Source organism: Mustela nigripes, chromosome 3 (genome assembly GCF_022355385.1).
Source record: "Mustela nigripes isolate SB6536 chromosome 3, MUSNIG.SB6536, whole genome shotgun sequence".
NCBI classification, from domain to species: domain Eukaryota; kingdom Metazoa; phylum Chordata; class Mammalia; order Carnivora; family Mustelidae; genus Mustela; species Mustela nigripes.
Window position 1 is genome coordinate 17,261,178 of NC_081559.1, and position 17,992 is coordinate 17,279,169.

A 17,992-nucleotide genomic window follows, 5' to 3' on the forward strand; every position below is an offset into this window, starting at 1 on the left:
TCGAGTTTCTCCCACGCTCTTGTCTCTTTCTTTTTTCTCTTTTAAAAGATTTTATTTGTGTTGCCTGGGTGGCTCAGTCAGTTAAGCGGTTTGCTTTCTGCTCAGCTGATGATCCCAGGGTCCTGGGATAGAGCCCTGCATAAGGTTTCCTGCTCAGCAGGAAGTCTGCTTCTCCCTCTGCCTGCTGCTCCTCCTGCTTGTGCGTTCACGCACACTCTCTCTGACAAATAAATAAATAAAATCTTAAAAAAAAAAAAACAAAACGTGAGGGGCGCCTGGGTGACTCAGTGTGTTAAAGCTGCCTTCGGCTCAGGTCATGATCCCAGGGTTCTGGGATCGAGCCTCGCATGGGGCTCTCTGCTCAGCGGGGAGCCTGCTTCCCCTTCTCTCTCTGCCTGCCTCTCTGCCTGCTTGTGATCTCTGTCTGTCAAATAAATAAATAAAATCTTAATAAAATAAAAAATAAAACAAACCTGAGCCATTTTGCCTCAATACTTTGTGATACTTTGTGATCTATCTCTGAACATCTGGGCATCTCACTCTATATATTCAATGATCCCACTACAACTTACAATTATAATAATAATTTACTATTATCCCAGACTTGGGAATTATTTCTTTATTGTTTGTCCCCTTAGCTCCCCCAAGAGTCAGATTGCATGAAGGCCCAAGATCAGGGTAAGGCAAGTGAGGCAGGGTCATATAAGAGCAGGGCCGTATCCTGACTTTGCTTAAAATTTTGGTGTTTTTTTTGTTTTGTTTTGTTTTGTTTTGTTTTTGTCCAGCAGATGTTTTACATTCATTTTGATTAATGAGATTTGGGGTACTTGTGACAATTTTGTGTCAATTGCCTCATCCTAGTGTTGGCTCTGCGATAACACTTGACCCCATCTAAGTCCGCAGGTAACCGAGCAGCTGGGTGTGTTGAACAAGTTTCAGAACTAATTACAAGTGGTTCTAAGTCTTAGTTCTGCGTGTCACTCCTGCACGTCTTTGGATGAGTCCCCTTCCTATTGGGACCGCACGGGTCTCCTCTAAAAAACACAGGGGACATTTAATTTTAAACTTTTACGAGAAGCACCAAGATGGCTGGACAACGTATTCTAGCTCTTTAACTATTCTCCCTGCCTCCAAACAGCACCAAATCTGGTGCTTTGCAGGGAGTGGGTATTCAAAAAATATCTTCTAGTCAATGCTTTTTGCACATTGAAACAAAATTAGAGACCAAGGTCCAAAATGAAAAGCCTGCACAAATTAGAAACATTCTGCGAATAAAACAGAAACCTCCCCCAACAAGAACACTGTCCCTTCCTCATTCTTCCCAGAAAAAAAAAAAAAAAAAAAGAAAGAATTTAAAATCATTGCTCTCTGATTTATTTAATTATGGCCAATTCTTTTTTTTTTCCGGGAAATATTCTATTCAAATATTTCAGGTTTTGAGTGAAGCAGACTTGTGTAATCACCCAGCCCTCAGGGATTTCTTTCCATCTAAAGATACTAGTACCACCCTAATGAGTCAGATTTCATAAAATGTAACATCTGTGAGAAAAGGTTATAAACATGCGATGGTGCCCAAAACAGCTGTGGAACTTCCGAAGAAATAGAATCTCCACTTCCTAACTAGTTCTTCATATTTTAAGTTTGCATAACTAGAAGGTAAGGAGAGAGCGTATTCATAGGCTCCCCTCTTCTTTCCTTGACTAAGAAAAAAATAAATGAAGAAAGAAAGGAAGGAAGGAATGGGGAAAGAAAGGAATATCGTCAGATCCTGGTTCAGTGGTAAAACATCGGACTGTATTTTAAGAGCTTTCTTTTATTCTTAGTTCATTTTACAATAGGCATCTTTTCCATTTACCTACTGTCTATAGTGGTAGCAATGAGAGAGAAGAGCCACTTCTGAGACCTCTTAACTATATTATTTTGTAAATTGGTTCTGGACACACTAACCATACAATAAAATAATCTGCATTTATTTAATATCTTTCTTTCATCTTTGATACCATTCACCTTGTCCCAGAGGCAGAGGTCTGGTACTTGATGGAAAGGAAAGAGATCTTGTGGAGGTCGTTAAATACAGTGGTGCGGGAGAAAGAATGGATGTTTGCAAATCCCGCACTGCTTCTATCGCTTTAGTACTTGGAGAACTCAAAAGCCAAGGGCTTCACCAGGTGCTCAAATCAGAAAATATCTCGGCATCTACACAAGTCCTATAATATATCTTCAGATAAACATAATATAAGCGGTTTGTTTCCTCGCAAGGAAGTTGGAAGGAACTCAGCAACAAACCACTTGATAGAAGAAAAACAATTTTTAATTTTACTTTTAGCAAAGGTTCCTGAATCTTTTCTGTTCATCACACATTTCCACTAATGAGGCAAAGTTAGACAAACTGTTTTAAGCCTAAAGTCCAATTATAGAAAGTTTTTAAAAGCAGAAAAAGCATGTGCGTGGGTGGCTCAGTTGGTTAAGCCTTTGGCTAAAGCCGTGGTCCCAGGGTCCTGGGATCAAGTCCCACATCAGGCTCCCTGCTCAGCGGGGGGTCTGCTTCTCCCTCTGCCCCTGCTTGTGCTTTCTCCTTCTTTCTCTCTAATAAGTAAATAAAATATTTAAAAAATATAAAAATAAACAAATAAAAGCCAAAAAATGGCAACTCTAAAATCATCTTTAAAACCACAATACAGGGGGCCTGGGTGGTTCAGTCTTTAAGCGTCTGCCTTTAGTTCAAGTTCCAGGGTCCTGGGATCGAGCCCTGCATCAGGCTCGGCAGAAGAGCCTGCTTCTCCCCCATCATCTGATCTTCCCCCTGCTTGTGTGCTCTCCTCTTTCTCAAATAAATAAAGAAAATCTTAAAAAAAAAAAACAACCCACCATACAGAGTCATATTAATAGTAACCATAGAGAGCTTGAGTTGAAGACACTTTAGTTTTGCTTGCATTCAAGATAATCAAGTTTTGAAAAAAGATACTCAGAATGGCCTTCCTATTACTTCTTAAAAAAAAAAAAATCTAATTTCACCATAATGACCTGGAGAATAGGACTTCACGGGAGTGTCCAGAATGTTCGTTAGAAATTACCTGTTTTCTCTCACTTCAGAATTCACTTGTTAAGCAACATCTGCATTGAACTTTATGCCAGTTACAGTATAAAACAAATCATCTCCTGACAGGTTCTCCTGGTTGGTAATGTGCTTAGGCAGCAATTACAGGCCTTGAATTTTTTTCCTAAGATGGATTTGGTAAGCCTACATCAAAGAGATACAGAAGATGGGCGAATGGCTTACTCAGTGCCTTTTTATCATCCAAGAGAAGGGAACTGATGTGGTCTGCCTGGGCAGGGTCTCAGCCCACCACCTCCACTCACATTTCCATGATGTGCACCATTCACCAAAGGCACTGTGACTAGTGTCCTGTGGCAATCTGTTCTGAGGTTTAGATGTGCTAAAATTTCTGCTCCAAAGTAAGACTTCTCCTTGACCGTGAGCTCTATGTGAGTCCACAAAGGGATGTGACTGCTTTAAAAAAAGGAAAGAAAAAAAAAAGGTGAATTTGTCCTTGAGCTGTTCTAATAGAATGAAGGGAGTGTTTGTCCAACTGTGCTTGAAGCAGTCAGGTTGTACCTGGGAGTGTTATACTCTTTTCTGAGAATTACAGTTTTGGAGGAACAGTGATAAACTAGAGCATATCCAGAAGAGACACAACAGGACAGAGAGAAGGCTTGAAATGACATCATGTGAGGAATGCAGAATGAATTGGTGGAAGCTATTTATTCCAGAAAAGAAAGGACAGGATAACCTTTTTTTAGAATTTATTTTTTTTGGTAATTTTTGTACCCAACATGGTGTTCGAACTTATGACCCTGAAATCAAGAGTCACATGCTCTTCTGACTGAGCCAGGTGCCTTAGAGGAGGGTAACTCTTTTTTAAATGGCTCATGGTCTGGTATGCAGATGAGGGAGCTCTTACCTGACCAGAGAGCAAAACGAAGGAAAGAAAGACACATTTTATTTCCAAAAAAGGCAGCATTTTCTAAAGATGAGAGTTGTTTAAAATCGGGGTTTATTTGTTTAAAAAATATTTATCAAAAAATATTTTAGAAAATATTTATTAAGCATCTACAGTATGTTCTAAGCCCCAAACAGTAGTGAGTAGCGGTGAACAGAACCCACGCAGCTTTCCTCCTGGTGCAAAGCTATGTCAGATGATGGCCCACTTCTCACGAATGGAGGTGTTGAATAAGGCAACCGAGAACTGAGGGTTTTTGTAGGAGGAAATCAGGAATTAAGTGTGACCGGGCTTGATGTTGTCTAAAGTTCTGCTAACTCTGAAACTCTACTTTTTTTTTTTTTTTTTTTTTGTTAAGACTTTTTTGTGGGCACCTGGGTGGCTCAGTCCTTAAGTGTCTGCCTTCAGCTCAGGTCATGATCCCAGGGTCCTGGGGTCAAGCCCTGCATTGGGCTCTCTGCTCGGCGGGAAGCTGGCTTCTCCCTCCCCCACTCTCCCTGCTTGTGTTCCTTCTCTCGCTGTCTCTCTTTCTCTGTCAAATTAAATAAATAAAATCTTAAAAAAAAAAAGTCTTTTGTTTATTTATTTGACACACAGAGAGAGACATAGTGAGAGAGGGAACACAAGCGTTGGCGGGGGTGGGGGGTGTCCTGGCGGTGGGGGCGGTGGGAGAGGGAGAAATAGGTTTCCTGGTGAGCAGAGAGCCCAATGCAGGGCTCGATCCCAGGACCCTGGAATCATGACCTGAGTCAAAGGTAGATGCTTAACAACTGAGCCACCCAGGAGCCCCTGAAATTAATGTTATACCTGTTATAGTTGGTTGGCTCTCCTGGCCCCTGGTCAGGATGTACAGTCTGATTCTGTGGCTTAGCCATAATGTCCTGCCAAGCCATGCCTATACGCAGTGCCTGCTTCACTAAGGGGTCTTGGAAGGATAAATGTATGCCATATAATGTACCGTGAAGGGAAACAATTTTCTTATGTCTCATTTTCACTCCCAAAGACGTAGCAGCCATTTGTCCTCATTTTCATCTTTTTCAACTTGCCCTTAGTCAGGGGAAGGGGAGTTCTCTCTTTACAAACCGACTTCTATTCTTTAATCTCTTTGAAAGAGGGTAAAGTTAGTATGGCCAAAGATTATGGAATTATTGAGGCGCCTGGATGATTTAGCTGGTTAAGTGCCAGACTTTTGATTTCGGCTCAGGTCATGCATAGTCTCAGGGTCGTGTTATCGAGCCCTGCATCGGACTCTGTGCTCAGGGGGAGTCTGCTTGCGATTCTTCTCTCCTTCTCCTTCTGCCCCTCCCCCTGCTTGCACACGAGTGCGCTCTCTCTCTCTCTCTCTCTCTCTCTCTTTCAGACAAATAAATCTTTAAAGATCATAGAATTATAGTCTGTTAAAGTGAAATGGGCTGTCAGAGACAACTTAATCTAGTCCCTTCATTTTATACATAAGAAAAACAGAGAGGAGAACACATAAAGACCTGAATATGGAGTGCTGAGGGCAGGAAAGAAGAAAGAAAAATCCCTGAATACCTAAGACGGAAGCACTAACAATTACTAGCATTTTAGGCAAAATATCGACTTTGGGCCCAGAGAGTTTTATAAAGAATCATGCGGAATTTCTAGAAATTACCAAGTTGATATTGGAATTTATTTTACTGGATGCATAAAATAGGAGCTTAGACCCAGTCAAAGGGAGAATGTAAACTAGAAGATCTATCTGAAGAGGATACTTAAAATGTAGCACAGCGAGACAATGAGATGGAACATAGGAAAGAAAGCCTAAAAAATAAAGGACAGAGTAAAGCGGTCTCACATATTATCAAATCAACATGGCAGAAGGGAATAAAGCCTTGTGCTAACTAGGTGGTTAAAAGTAGGACCCCAGTCAAAGTCTAGTTGATACGTGGGTGTTTTGAGCATCTAAAAATAGGATTATAAAATAATGAATGCCCATAATATCCCTTTTTTAAACAATTTTTTCTATTTACTTGCCAGAGAGAGAGAGAGCACAAGCAGGGTCAGTGGCAGGCAGAGGGAGAAGCAAGATCCCCACTGAACAGGACCCTGGGATCATGACCTGAGCCGAAGTCAGGTGCCCCCAGGTGCCCCCAAAATATTCCTGGTCAGCACAGAGGGAGATTGATTTGGGGATCATTCAATCTGGTGATTCTGAAGAGGACAGGGACACCTTTGCTCTGCCCTGACATGGGTTGTGTTTGAAAACAGGATGCCTTTGGCCTTGACCAAATATGGAACAACTCCCTAAGAGAATAAAATCGGAAGACAAAAACTCATTCTAGAAAGAAGTCAGTACCAGGCTTCTAAGACCTTTTGTAAAATTATGGAATGTCTGGAAATTTCTCATACTGATCGTGTTTCTGGTATCTACTATTCTCCCCTGGTGATTAGCAAGAAAATATTTAAGGTAATAATAGATGTTTGTGGAGCGAAGAATATGGCAGCTGGGCAAGAGAAATGGGTAGAGCCAGCCACTGAGGGAGAGGGAGGTGTCTGAGTTCCTGGGGCTCTCACGGAGAAGGAGAGAACACAGGAGGTGCTTGGAGCCTCGCTCTGGGGTTGAAGAGCAGAGAGAGACAAGTGGGATTCTCCAGCAAGGCGGTCAGTGGAATCTACGTTACTCCTGCGCCAGCCTATCTATCTATCTATCTATCTATCTATCTATCTATCTATCTATCTATCTATCTATCTATAAATGACAGTGGATGCGGATCCCTCCTAATAGCCCAAAAGCTGGGGGGGAGTTATGTTTCTGGCAATATGGTACTCTAGATACTCTAGATATTCTTTAAACACCTTTCACTACAAAACCTTGAAAACCACTGGATTAAACATAACAAAATCATCTTTTTAAGTGTATGGCTGAGGTGGCAAGAAAGTAAGGAAAATTCTTAGAGGCTTGAACGGAAATCGGGGGGGATCAGGAATGCAGAGAGACATCAAAGCCAAGGCTTATGCAACCTTTCCTTTGTTGTTACCACCACGCAAAGCTCAGAAGGTATAATGTAGGACCCGAAAATTTCCTTAAACGCCTGGAACCCATAAGTCTCCCAGTTTCTGGTGAGGGGCGCTCGTGCATGCTGGGAGCACACTTTTCACTCTGCCTTAGCCGTCATTTTCTGCTCGCAGAAACTTCAAGGTCATCCAAGGTGAAAGATTAAGGCCTTTTCCTGCATCTCTTGGCAATGCACAGGACCCTGGGCACCAGCACAGCCCTATACTTGATTCTTGGTATATGTCAGAGCTTTTCAAAGCCTCTCTATATGTCATATTCCTCAGTCTTCCTTTTAAAACTTTTGCTTAGGGGCGCCTGAGTGGCTTAGTCACATAAGTGTCTGACTCTTGGCTCAGGTCACGATCTCCGGGTCTTGAAACAACCTGGCATTCAGCTCCCTGCTTAGTAGGGAGTCAGCTTCCTCTTTCTCCCTCTCCCTCTGCCCACTCCCCCATGTGCATAACTGCACACACGTAAGATCTGTCTCTCTCAAATAGGTAAATAAATCTTTAAAAAAAATTTTATAAGTGAAGCTTTTGGTTAGTCTAATGCTTTCCCTCAACTGGTAGCCACCTCCTCAGGCAGCTGCAAAACTAGTAACTGCTGTTACTATTTTCGATAAATGCTTAAGGGGGGGGACGACTTTTCACAGTAGGTGAGCTGACTTAGGTCAAATACAGATGTTTTGCAAGTGAGGCTTTGCAGGAAGCCACCAGGCAGGTCACAATAATTTTCGGGGAATGAAGCTTTTAAGGAGCTCCAAAGCTATTTTCTGTTCCTTCCGGTTGCTCCCAGGCTGCTGGTCTTCACGGGGAATGCAGGTTGTCAGCTTTCTAGAAGACTGCACCGCGGGGGAAGACTAGAGCAAGTTACAAATGTTACACAGCTCCCTTCTTCTACTGAGATGAAGCCGTTTTAAATTTTGTTGTTTTTGTTTTTGATGAACACTCCCAGATTGTTGCAAGCCTTTGGATAAATATCAGAGTTCTGGAGAAGTGGATTCAGACCATTTTGCCAGCTTCTTGTTGCTTTGTGGAGGAGACCGTTTTCTGAGGTCCTTACTCTGCTAGTTTTACTCCTGGCACCTGGATGGAGAGTTTGAATAGGCACGTGGCTCAAGCAGCATGGTGTTCTTTAAAAAATTAGGCGTAGGGGTGCCTAGCTGAAGCGTCCAACTCTTGGTTTCAACTCAGGTCATGGTCTCAGGGTTGTGAGATCGAGCCCTGGGTGAGGCTCTGTGCTCAGCTTGAGATTCTCTCTCTCCCTCTATCACTCTTGCTTGCCCTGACTCTCTCTTGCTCTAAAATAAATAAATCTTTTTAAAAATTAAAAACAAATTAAAAATTAGGCTTATTAAGTCTAAGAATAGCAATATAGCCCACATACTAATTAAACTCCTATGGAAACACGTATATTTTCCCAACACCTTCTTCTCCTTCCTAAACATGTTAATGGTAGAGACTATAAAAGTGAATGAGTGAATGAATCAATGAGTGAATCGATCAGTCAGTCAGATTTGTGACTCATCAAAGGGTCTAGTACGGGACTTAAACACAATGAATATTCAAGGGATGGTGCGGAATCAAAACATATTGGCTCCCACCGATTCGCTATTTATTATATTTTATCCTCACATAACACTAAGTTTTTAGCTTTATATTTATCTCATATAAAGTTATAAATTTTATGTTGATGATTTCCCAGTTCCCTTAATGTTTATGGGATATATCTTGGTTTGGGTGAAAAATGAGTACTAGAATAAAGTTTTAACAATAAATTCTTTCCATAAAAGAAAGGAAAAAAGGAGAGAGGAAGGATGGGGGAAAGGAGAGGGGGAGAGAGGAAAAGCCTCCTGGCCCTTGTCAAGGTGGTGGCCACTGACAAATTTTGAAAGTATTTGACTAATACCTAGCAGAGATAATTATTTTCCATCAAAAAACTTATAACTAGCTCAATTGAAGGACATTAGTTAAAGGAGCCTGTCTGGAAATAATCTGAAAAGATCTTTGTGTCTCATGTCTTCCTTAATTTGTTATAATGAATGAGTCATAATATTTTAAGAGGATTAGAGCTGCTTATAATGAGTGCTACATTTAAAGGACTAAAGAAGCTTTAGTAACAATATAATATAATATGATTATGGTACAACATAATATGATGGGACAAGATAATATGATTCTTTCATTTCCTGTTTTCACTAGCAAATTACAAAAAAAAAAAAAAAAAACCCACAAAGCAGCTTTTTGTTTTGTTCTTTGCTGGAGAAGAAAATGTGAAGGTTAAGTAGTATCTGGCTATGCATACACACTCACACACACATAAATACTGAGTTAACTCAATTTTATAAATGTGTAATAAAATTGGTGTCATAAATCACTTTATCTCTTTACTTCTCTATGACTCTCCTTTATTAATAATGAATATAAAAGCAGGCCTTCAATGACTATGCTAGCAAAGACAGTCCACGTCTTTGAAAATTGTTTTATCTGTATTAATACTTAAAATCATCGCATTAAAAGCAAATCATGTTTTCCCCTCAGTTCTTGTGACATTAAGTCACAAGACTCAAATTTGAAAAACACTGAAAAAATAGGAAGGTTCTTCAAGACATCAAACCTCTCCCGTTTAGCCTTTGTCAAGGGAGCGCAAACAGAAGGGTAGTTCCAGATTAAAAGAGACAAGAGGGGGCCTGCCTGGCTGTGGGTGCGGCATCTGAGTCTTGATCTAGGGTCATGAGTTCAAGACCCACATTACCTGTAGAGCTTGCTTTCTTTCTTTTTCTTTTTTAAAGCTTTTATGTACTTATATGAGAGACAGAGAGCACAAGGGAGAGCATGAGCCATGGGGAGGGGCAGAGGGAGGAGCAGGCTCCCCGCGGAGCAGGGAGCCCACGCAGGGCTTGATCCCAGGACCCTGAGATCATGAACTGAGCTGAAGGCAGATGATTACCCCACTGAGCCACCCTAGATGCCCCTAGAGCTTGCTTTAAAAAAAAAGAAAAAGAAAAAAAAGAAAAGAAAAATGTAATCTGTGACGATTGGTTAGATATTGATTTTTTGTATTTATCTTTTTTTTTTTTTAAACTGAGGTAGAGTTACTGCATAGTCTAGATCCCAAACTTGTTGCCCTAGCTCGAGGGAGAACCATCAAGAGACAGTGTCTAATTAGCAGCCCTTCAGGGGCTCCTGCTACTACATAGAGCTCCCTTCCTGGGGACTTGCCTTCGAGAGTGGTTCACCTCCAGTGAGGACTGGAATAGAAGCAGAAAGGCCTGGCCATGGTGCCCAGTGGGGGACGATTCTGATGGGTCCATTTTAGCTTCGCGGGTCTACCTCTGGCTAGAGTTGCCGGTCCTCCCTTGCAGCTCAATTTCTTCCCCTGCCCAGTTGTCTTTCCACCTTCCTTACAAAGGTATTGATCCTAAGGGTACAACCTAATATCTGATTATTAAACTCTGTCTCTGAGTTTTCTTCTAGAAGAACTCAACCTGTGACTCAAGATGGATACCAGACAACCTCTAAATGAGGAACTTTTATTTTTTTTAAAGATTTATTTACTTATTTATTTGACAGAGATCACAAATAGGCAGGGAGGCAGGCAGAGAGGCAGGCAGAGAGAGAGGGGGAAGCAGGCTCCCTGCTGAGCAGAGAGCCCAATGCAGGGGCTCGATCCCAGGACCCTGAGATCATGACCCGAGCAGAAGGCAGAGGCTTTAACCCACTGAGCCACCCAGGTACCCCCCAACCCCCAACCCCGCTTTATTTTGAAGTTCTGTTTTCTTTGAAAATGCTAATGTCATCAAAGACAAAGAAAGGCTATGGAAATGTTCCAGATTAAAACAGACTAAAGACACACTGCAACTAAATGTACTATATGATGTTGGACTGCATCATATACTAGAGAAAAATAAAAGGCCAAAAAGAACATTATTGAAGCAATTGACAGAATTAGAACAAGGATTAGAGATTGATTAAATATTGTCTCAACATGTCCCGTGATTATTAGGTATACAGCAATTATGTAGAAGAATGTCCTTGCTTTTAGGAAATCGTAAAATATATAGGGAGAAATGGGCATGGAGTATGCAACTTCCTCTCAAATGATTCAGAAAAATGACATATGTACATACACAGGCAGAATATAAATACAAAGCAACAAAAATGTAACAATTGGTGAATAGAGGTAAAAAGGGATTTGAAAGGGTTCTTCGAATTTTTCTTGTAACTCTTTTGCAAGCTTGAGATTATCTTCAAATAATAAATTGAAAATATATAAATATTCCAGGTCAACCAGCTATGCTAAAATGTTAATAATGGTTGAGATCACAAGGATGCAATTGTTCTCTGCACTATTCTTTCAACTTTTTTGAATGCTTGGAATTTTTCATAAAAAAGGTTGGAAAAAAACACAGGCCAGGATATTTGCTATGTTTTGACTCTTTAAGACTTGCAAGACTACCTTTTGGAACACTGGACCCTGATTTCAGGTAGGGGCCGTTACTTTATGATTAACCGAGAGCATATATTAGCATACCAATTAGCCTCTGAAAGCTTCCCCCTTTCTCAAGCAGAGCTCTTTTTTTTTTTTTTTTACGATTTTATTTATTTATTTGACAGAGATCAGAGGTAGGCAGAGAGGCAGGCAGAGAGAGAGGAAGGGAAGCAGGCTCCCTGCTGAGCAGAGAGCCTGACACAGGGCTTGATCCCAGGACCCTGGGACCATGACCTGAGCCGAAGGCAGAGGCTTTAACCCACTGAGCCATCCAGGTGCCCCAACAGAGCTCTTTAAATCGTTAATTATTTACCTCCTCTCTCTATGAAACCCCATTAGATATACAGTGTAAGCTCTGAGTACCCAAATTTGATCTTTTAGTCTCTGCTATATCCTTAGCTGCTAGAACAATTCTGAGAACATGGAATATGCTTAATAAATACCTGTTGAAAGAACAAGTGAGGAAGATCTTACTTAAATAAATATAGACTTCTGTGTAAGTCAATAATTTCACCTACGAAACATCAACTTCTGCCATTATCGTCAAAATTAAATTTGGCTTTACTTTTTTGGCTTACTTTCTCTTTCTTACTGCAAGTTGGGAGCATCAGAATTCTGGAATTATCAGCAACCAAGTAGTTTATCTGGACAAACCTGAGCCAGGAAATAGCTTGAGGTAGTGCTGCTGGGCTCCTGGAGGGAGCAGCAGAGCCTTGAGGAAGCAAGCCCGCCAGGGCATGGAGTGTACAGTGACCTTGAGGAAGGAGGGGTAGCTGTGGCTCCTGGGGACCCACAAGGGGAGAACTCACCACGCTGGACAGAGCGAACTCGAATCCCAGAGAACCGATGTGCCACCACATGTGGAAGCATGAAGGCAGCCAGCGAAAGGAAGCCATGCATCCGAGAAAGTAGCTTATTTATTAGCTAAGAATCGACACTCACTCAGTAAGACCAGAAACTAATAAAGCTGCTGGAACTGGATCGGCCAGAAGTCAGAAGGCAGAAATCAGGACTGGAGCAGGAACCGAGAGAAACCTAAACAGATGTGGAAATAGCAGGAGCCTGCCCATCGGTTTTGTCTCATTTGGATGTCTGCCCACATGGAGCTGGCTGGAAGTGTTAACCACAAAACAACAGCCTCCCCATGACCACATCCCCCCTGGCAAACCACTGGCACTTGCTGGTGGTGCGGTGGCTAATGGGGGCTCGGTCCCAGCTGGCAAAGGTCACCCTGGGACACACGACACTGCTGTTTCTGGGCATCCTCTCGATTCTACTTGACTCTACGGTACAGACTATTTCTACTCCCAACTCAGAGTTAGAACCCACTGAGCAAAGTATAACCAAGAGCCTTCAGTGTTGCATCCTTTATCCCCCTGTCCAGTCCCCACCTTCTCATTTTCAAATCTAGAAAGTTGCTTGCTCCCTCCCTAGGCAACTTTTATTTAAAATAATTTGTTGAGGGGCGCCTGGGTGGCTCAGTCCATTAAACGTCTGCCTTCGGCTCAGGTCATGATCTCAGGGTCCTGGAATCGAGCCCTGCATCAGGCTCCCTAGTCAGTGGGGAGTCCGCTTCTCCCCTTCCTTCTGCTGCTCCCCCCCAAATAAATAAGTAAAATCTTCTAAAAAATAAAATAAATAATTGGTTTAAAATTTTAATTAGTTATTTTACACTGAATAATAAAGAATTATCCGTTTAGGGGCGCCTGAATGGCTCAGTCAGTTGAGCCTCTGACTTCAGCTCAGGGCACGATCCTGGAGTCTTGGAATCAAGCCCCGTGTGGGGCCCCCTGTTTTGTGGAGAGCCTGCTTTTCCCTCCGCCTGCTGCTTCCCCTGCTTGTGCTCTCTCATTCTTGCTCTATCTCAAATAAATGAATAAATAAATCTTTAAAAAAAATTATCTGTTTAACTGAAAGACCCAGTAAATATCTAAAGTGTTTTCCAGGTGACATCTTACCATACTGTTTACAAAAACACACTCTTGACACATTGAAGTGGAACATTAGAATTAAAATCTAATTAGAATTTAAATTAGTGAAAAAAAATCAGTACAGTGGGCTTAATACAGAAGTATAATGCAAGACATGCTTTATGATATGTAGGTGTCCTGAAAAATATGATTGAGCGGTTGTTGTGGGTTTTTTAAAGATCTTTTTAAAACATATTTTAAGTAATCTCTCCACCCAACAAGGGGCATAAACTCAGAACCCCAAGATCAAGAGTTGCATGTTCTTCTGACCAAGCCAGCCAGGCCCCCCACACTTGGGTTTTATTTCAGATATTTTACCCATTTACAGTGACAGTACTACATAATGTTTCTTTGATCTATTTCATTAGAAAATACTCAGCCTATTGGCCTGTAAGAGGATTTTCCTAAAGATGTCATCAGTGTGACCAAGAGCTGAGTTGTTGTGGGAGGAGTTATTACTCCAAAAGCAGACAAAGTTAGTATACCTGCAAAACAGAGGTAGTAAAACAACAAAACGGTTTAACTTCTATGGATTAATGTAGAATTTTGCAGTAAGAAAATTCTGGAAAAAAACTATTTTACTTTCATTAATAAATTTATGAGTTTGGTTTAGTGTATATATATATATTCTTTTTTTTTTTTTTTACATTGAATTACATTTGAAGAGGGATATAATGTCTTAAGTATTTACGGTCTGTCAGGAAAACTTGTGAAGATACTGAAAGGGGAAGACAGATTCCGAGGATCTTACCTAGTGTGTGTTTTTGGGTTCTCTGCCTGTTACTGTCTGAATATTTCACAATGGTGCACATTGTCGACAACTTATAATAATGCAAATGATCCTTGTCCACAGAAATATGAATGAATTGTGTCCAGTGGAATGCAATTGATTATTGCCCTGTGAATTACTAACCAGTTTCACCAATTTTGCAACTGTTTGTAAATTCATTTCAACATTCCTGATGGCCTATATATGTGTGTGTGATACTTTGATTCTCTTTTTAACCCTCGGTAACACCCTCGGTAACATCTTACTGATTCTATCATTCATTACTGAGTTAAATTAAGACCTTTGAGACATGTCAATATTATATTTGTATGCAAGTCATGATTTATCTGTTTGAAAAATTATCTTTTAACAGATCTTTAGTCCAAAAGTTTTTTTTTTTTTTTTTAAAGATTTTATTTATTTATTTCACAGACAGAGATCACAAGTAGGCAGAGAGGCAGGCAGAGAGAGGAGGAAGCGGGCTCCCTGCTGAGCAGACAGCCTGATGCGGAGGCTTGTGGTCCTGGGATCGTGACCTGAGTCGAAGGCAGAGGCTTTAACCCACTGAGCCACCCAAGCGCCCCCCAAAAGTGTTGGTCTTACCTTGAGAGGACAATGAAGACGGGGAGAAGGATGAGGGTGTGATAAGATTTTTAAGAAAGGTATATGAAGTTTCTTTCTGGTCCTCTCAATTTCCAAAACCTAAATTCACTCCTAGAGTAATGACGGTGCCTGGGGAAGCGGTCCCTCAGAGAAAAGGAGGGCTAAAAGGAATTCCAGACAGCCAGGGAAGGGCTTCAGGAGAGAAAATCTCTAATGGCACCCCACGTTTGGTACTGAGGATGCAAATTCCTTCTTGAGGGATCCCAGACTCTCTTCCCGGAACCCCTACCTGTCCTCTTTAAGGACTGTGTGTTAGAAGCCCAGGTCCGTAATAGGACTGTTGGAATCGAGAGACCAATAAGCAAGATTAATAGAATTGCTTTGATGAGATATCACCTCACACCAGTCAGAATGGCTAAAATCAACAAGTCAGGAAATGACAGATGCTGGCGAGGATGCGGAGAAAGGGGAACCTTCCTACACTGTTGGTGGGAATGCAAGCTGGTGCAGCCACTCTGGAAAACAGCATGGAGGTTCCTCAAAATGTTGAAAATAGAACTGCCCTATGACCCAGCAATTGCACTACTGGGTATTTACCCTAAAGATACAAACGTAGTGGTCCAAAGGGGCACGTGCACCCGAATGTTTATAGCAGCAATGTCCACAATAGCCAAACTATGGAAAGAACCTAGATGTCCATCAACAGATGAATGGATCAAGAAGATGTGGTATATATACACAATGGAATACTATGCAGCCATCAAAAGAAATGAAATCTTGCCATTTGCGACAACATGGATGGAACTAGAGGGTATCATGCTTAGCGAAATAAGTCCATCAGAGAAATACAACTATCATATGATCTCCCTGATATGAGGAAGTGGTGATGCAACATGGGGGCTTAAGTGGGTTGGAGAAGAATCAATGAAACAAGATGGGATCAGGAGGGAGACAAACCATAAGTCACTCTTAATCTCACAAAACAAACTGAGGGTTGCTGGGGGGAGGGGGGTTGGGAGAAGGGGGGTGGGGTTATGGACATTGGGGAGGGTATGTGCTTTGGTGAGTGCTGTGAGTGTGTAAACCTGGCGATTCACAGACCTGTACCCCTGGGGATAAAAATACATGTTTATAAAAAAAAATTTTTTAAAAAATTAATTAATTAAAAAAAAAGAAAGAATTGCTTTCCGCAGCCAAAACCTTAACACACTATTCAAATAGGTTCAAATATGTACGCCTTTCCTTTTATCTCTCTTTTTACTTTTTCTTTTTCCTTTTTTTTTTTTTTCCAGTCAGACTGAGGCTACTTTAATCACTGCTGCAGCTACTCAAACAGAGGAAGGGGCCAAGCCCATGCTTTAGCCACCCCCAAACTCCAGATAATTGGTTAGATGTGGCGTTTTGCCTGATGTACACTGCGGTTCCAGAACACAGAATGTCTTTCTTGGCCCAAGAACATGTCTCTGGCTCTCCAGTGTGAGATGAAGCGGAGTCATAGAGGCCCCCCAAACCCTCCAGTTATGTTTCACTGTCACTGCCCTTGCTCCCTACTCTCTCTTGAGATATCTAAATACATGTGGGATGTTTATGTTGAGTTGAATTTTATTTTAGTTTTGTTAATTTTTTAAAGGTTTCATTTATTTATTTTCGGCTCAAGCACATGAGAGAGAACCGGGGGAGAGAGGCAGAGGGAGAAATAGACTCCCAGCTGGGCAGGGAGCTGGATGCGGGGCTTGGCCTGGGGACCCTGGGATCACAATGTGAGCCAAAGGCAGGTGCTTAACCAACTGAGCCACCCAGGTGTCCTGAGTTGAATTTTAGTTCTCTGTTTCCTTTTCAGTCTTCTATGTTTGTCTTCTCTCTGCCACCTTTGTCTCTTCTGCTGTTCAATTGCCCTCTTTCCCACCAGCCCATCCTTACCAAGTGCTTGGATGAAACTCACAAACAATCACAAGCATTTCCGGGTGGTATTTTATGGTAACAAAGGACTAGAGCCCGGGAGTCAGGCAGACCCTGGTTTCAAATCGCAGTTCCATTTATTACCTACCCGTGTGGCCTTGCCAAGTTAGTCAGAAGCTCCAAGCCTCAGTTTCTCCATCTGTAAAAGAGCGACAATAATAATATCTACTTGATATTATGAAATGAGGCAGTCAAATGACACTGAGCATCACGAACACAGTCATCGGCTACTATTGTAATTTTTTTTCCCTGCCTCCAGACTCTCGTTTCTCATTTTCCCTCTATTTCTAGTGTACTTCTATTTCCCATGATCTTATTTGTAGGTACCATTTCACACTTTTTTCCAGTCTACCATAAATAAGGCACAGGACATGCTACCCCACAGGATGGCACCTTGGTATATTGAATAGTTTAAGTGGAGGGAGTTTGAGAAACAGCAGGTTCAAGAAGGACTCTCTGACCTTCCTGGTCTCCTTGAAGCAGTCCTATGAGTCTCACATGAGAGGTGCCCTCCACATACCCCGAGGAAAGCATCCTAACCTCCGAGGAAGGAGGTAATGGCTTGAACAAACAAGCCTTACTGTTTCCCACACTCTACTACTCTCTGTTCATAAACTTGTGTCCTAGCACATTTTCCACGAGTCCCCATTTTTGGTCAAACATAGTGTAAAAACATTCAGACTTAACTGTTTCCTTGGGTCATTTCCTTTTGAAGGCTCCTATGTCATGTAAAATTTACATTAAAAAATCTGTACGCTTTTCTCTTGGTACTCTGTCTTTTATTACAAGGGCCCCCACTGAGAATTTAGAGGAAGAAAAGGAAAATATATTTTTTTCCCCTCCCCTGTAATGGCAAATCAAAGACAACGATCATACGTATCACATCATTTTCTTATTACAATTGACTTCCTTTTCTTCCTCTGTGATCTGGAGAGAAAGCCCATCAGTAAACCATTGTTGGGTTGTTTTAAGAATTCTACAAGATACTTTCCATAAAGCACTCTCACAAACACGGTGACCGTTCCTCAGACTGCCAGACTTTCTGTAAGAAGGGTGGCAAACACCGACCCTATAAAGTGACACATTCCAGGGACGCCTGGGTGGCTCAGTTGGTTAAGCAGCTGCCTTCGGCTCAGGTCATGATCCCAGCGTCCTGGGATCGAGTCCCACATCGGGCTCC

At 41.7% G+C, this 17,992-nt stretch overlaps 1 protein-coding gene across 5 annotated transcripts in view; it reads right to left on the bottom strand.

The window, feature by feature from the left end:
- CMKLR2 (chemerin chemokine-like receptor 2) overlaps positions 1-17,992 on the bottom strand; it is a 50,252-nt gene that overhangs the window by 18,812 nt on the left and 13,448 nt on the right. For 3 of the 5 annotated variants that reach the window (XM_059392648.1, XM_059392644.1, XM_059392646.1), the window contains one exon: positions 16,901-16,951. The gene's annotated coding sequence lies outside the window, so the exon portion shown is untranslated. Of the gene's footprint in view, positions 1-12,320; positions 12,598-16,900; positions 16,952-17,992 lie in introns of those variants that run through there. The other 2 variants (XM_059392649.1, XM_059392645.1) reach the window with 2 other exon arrangements.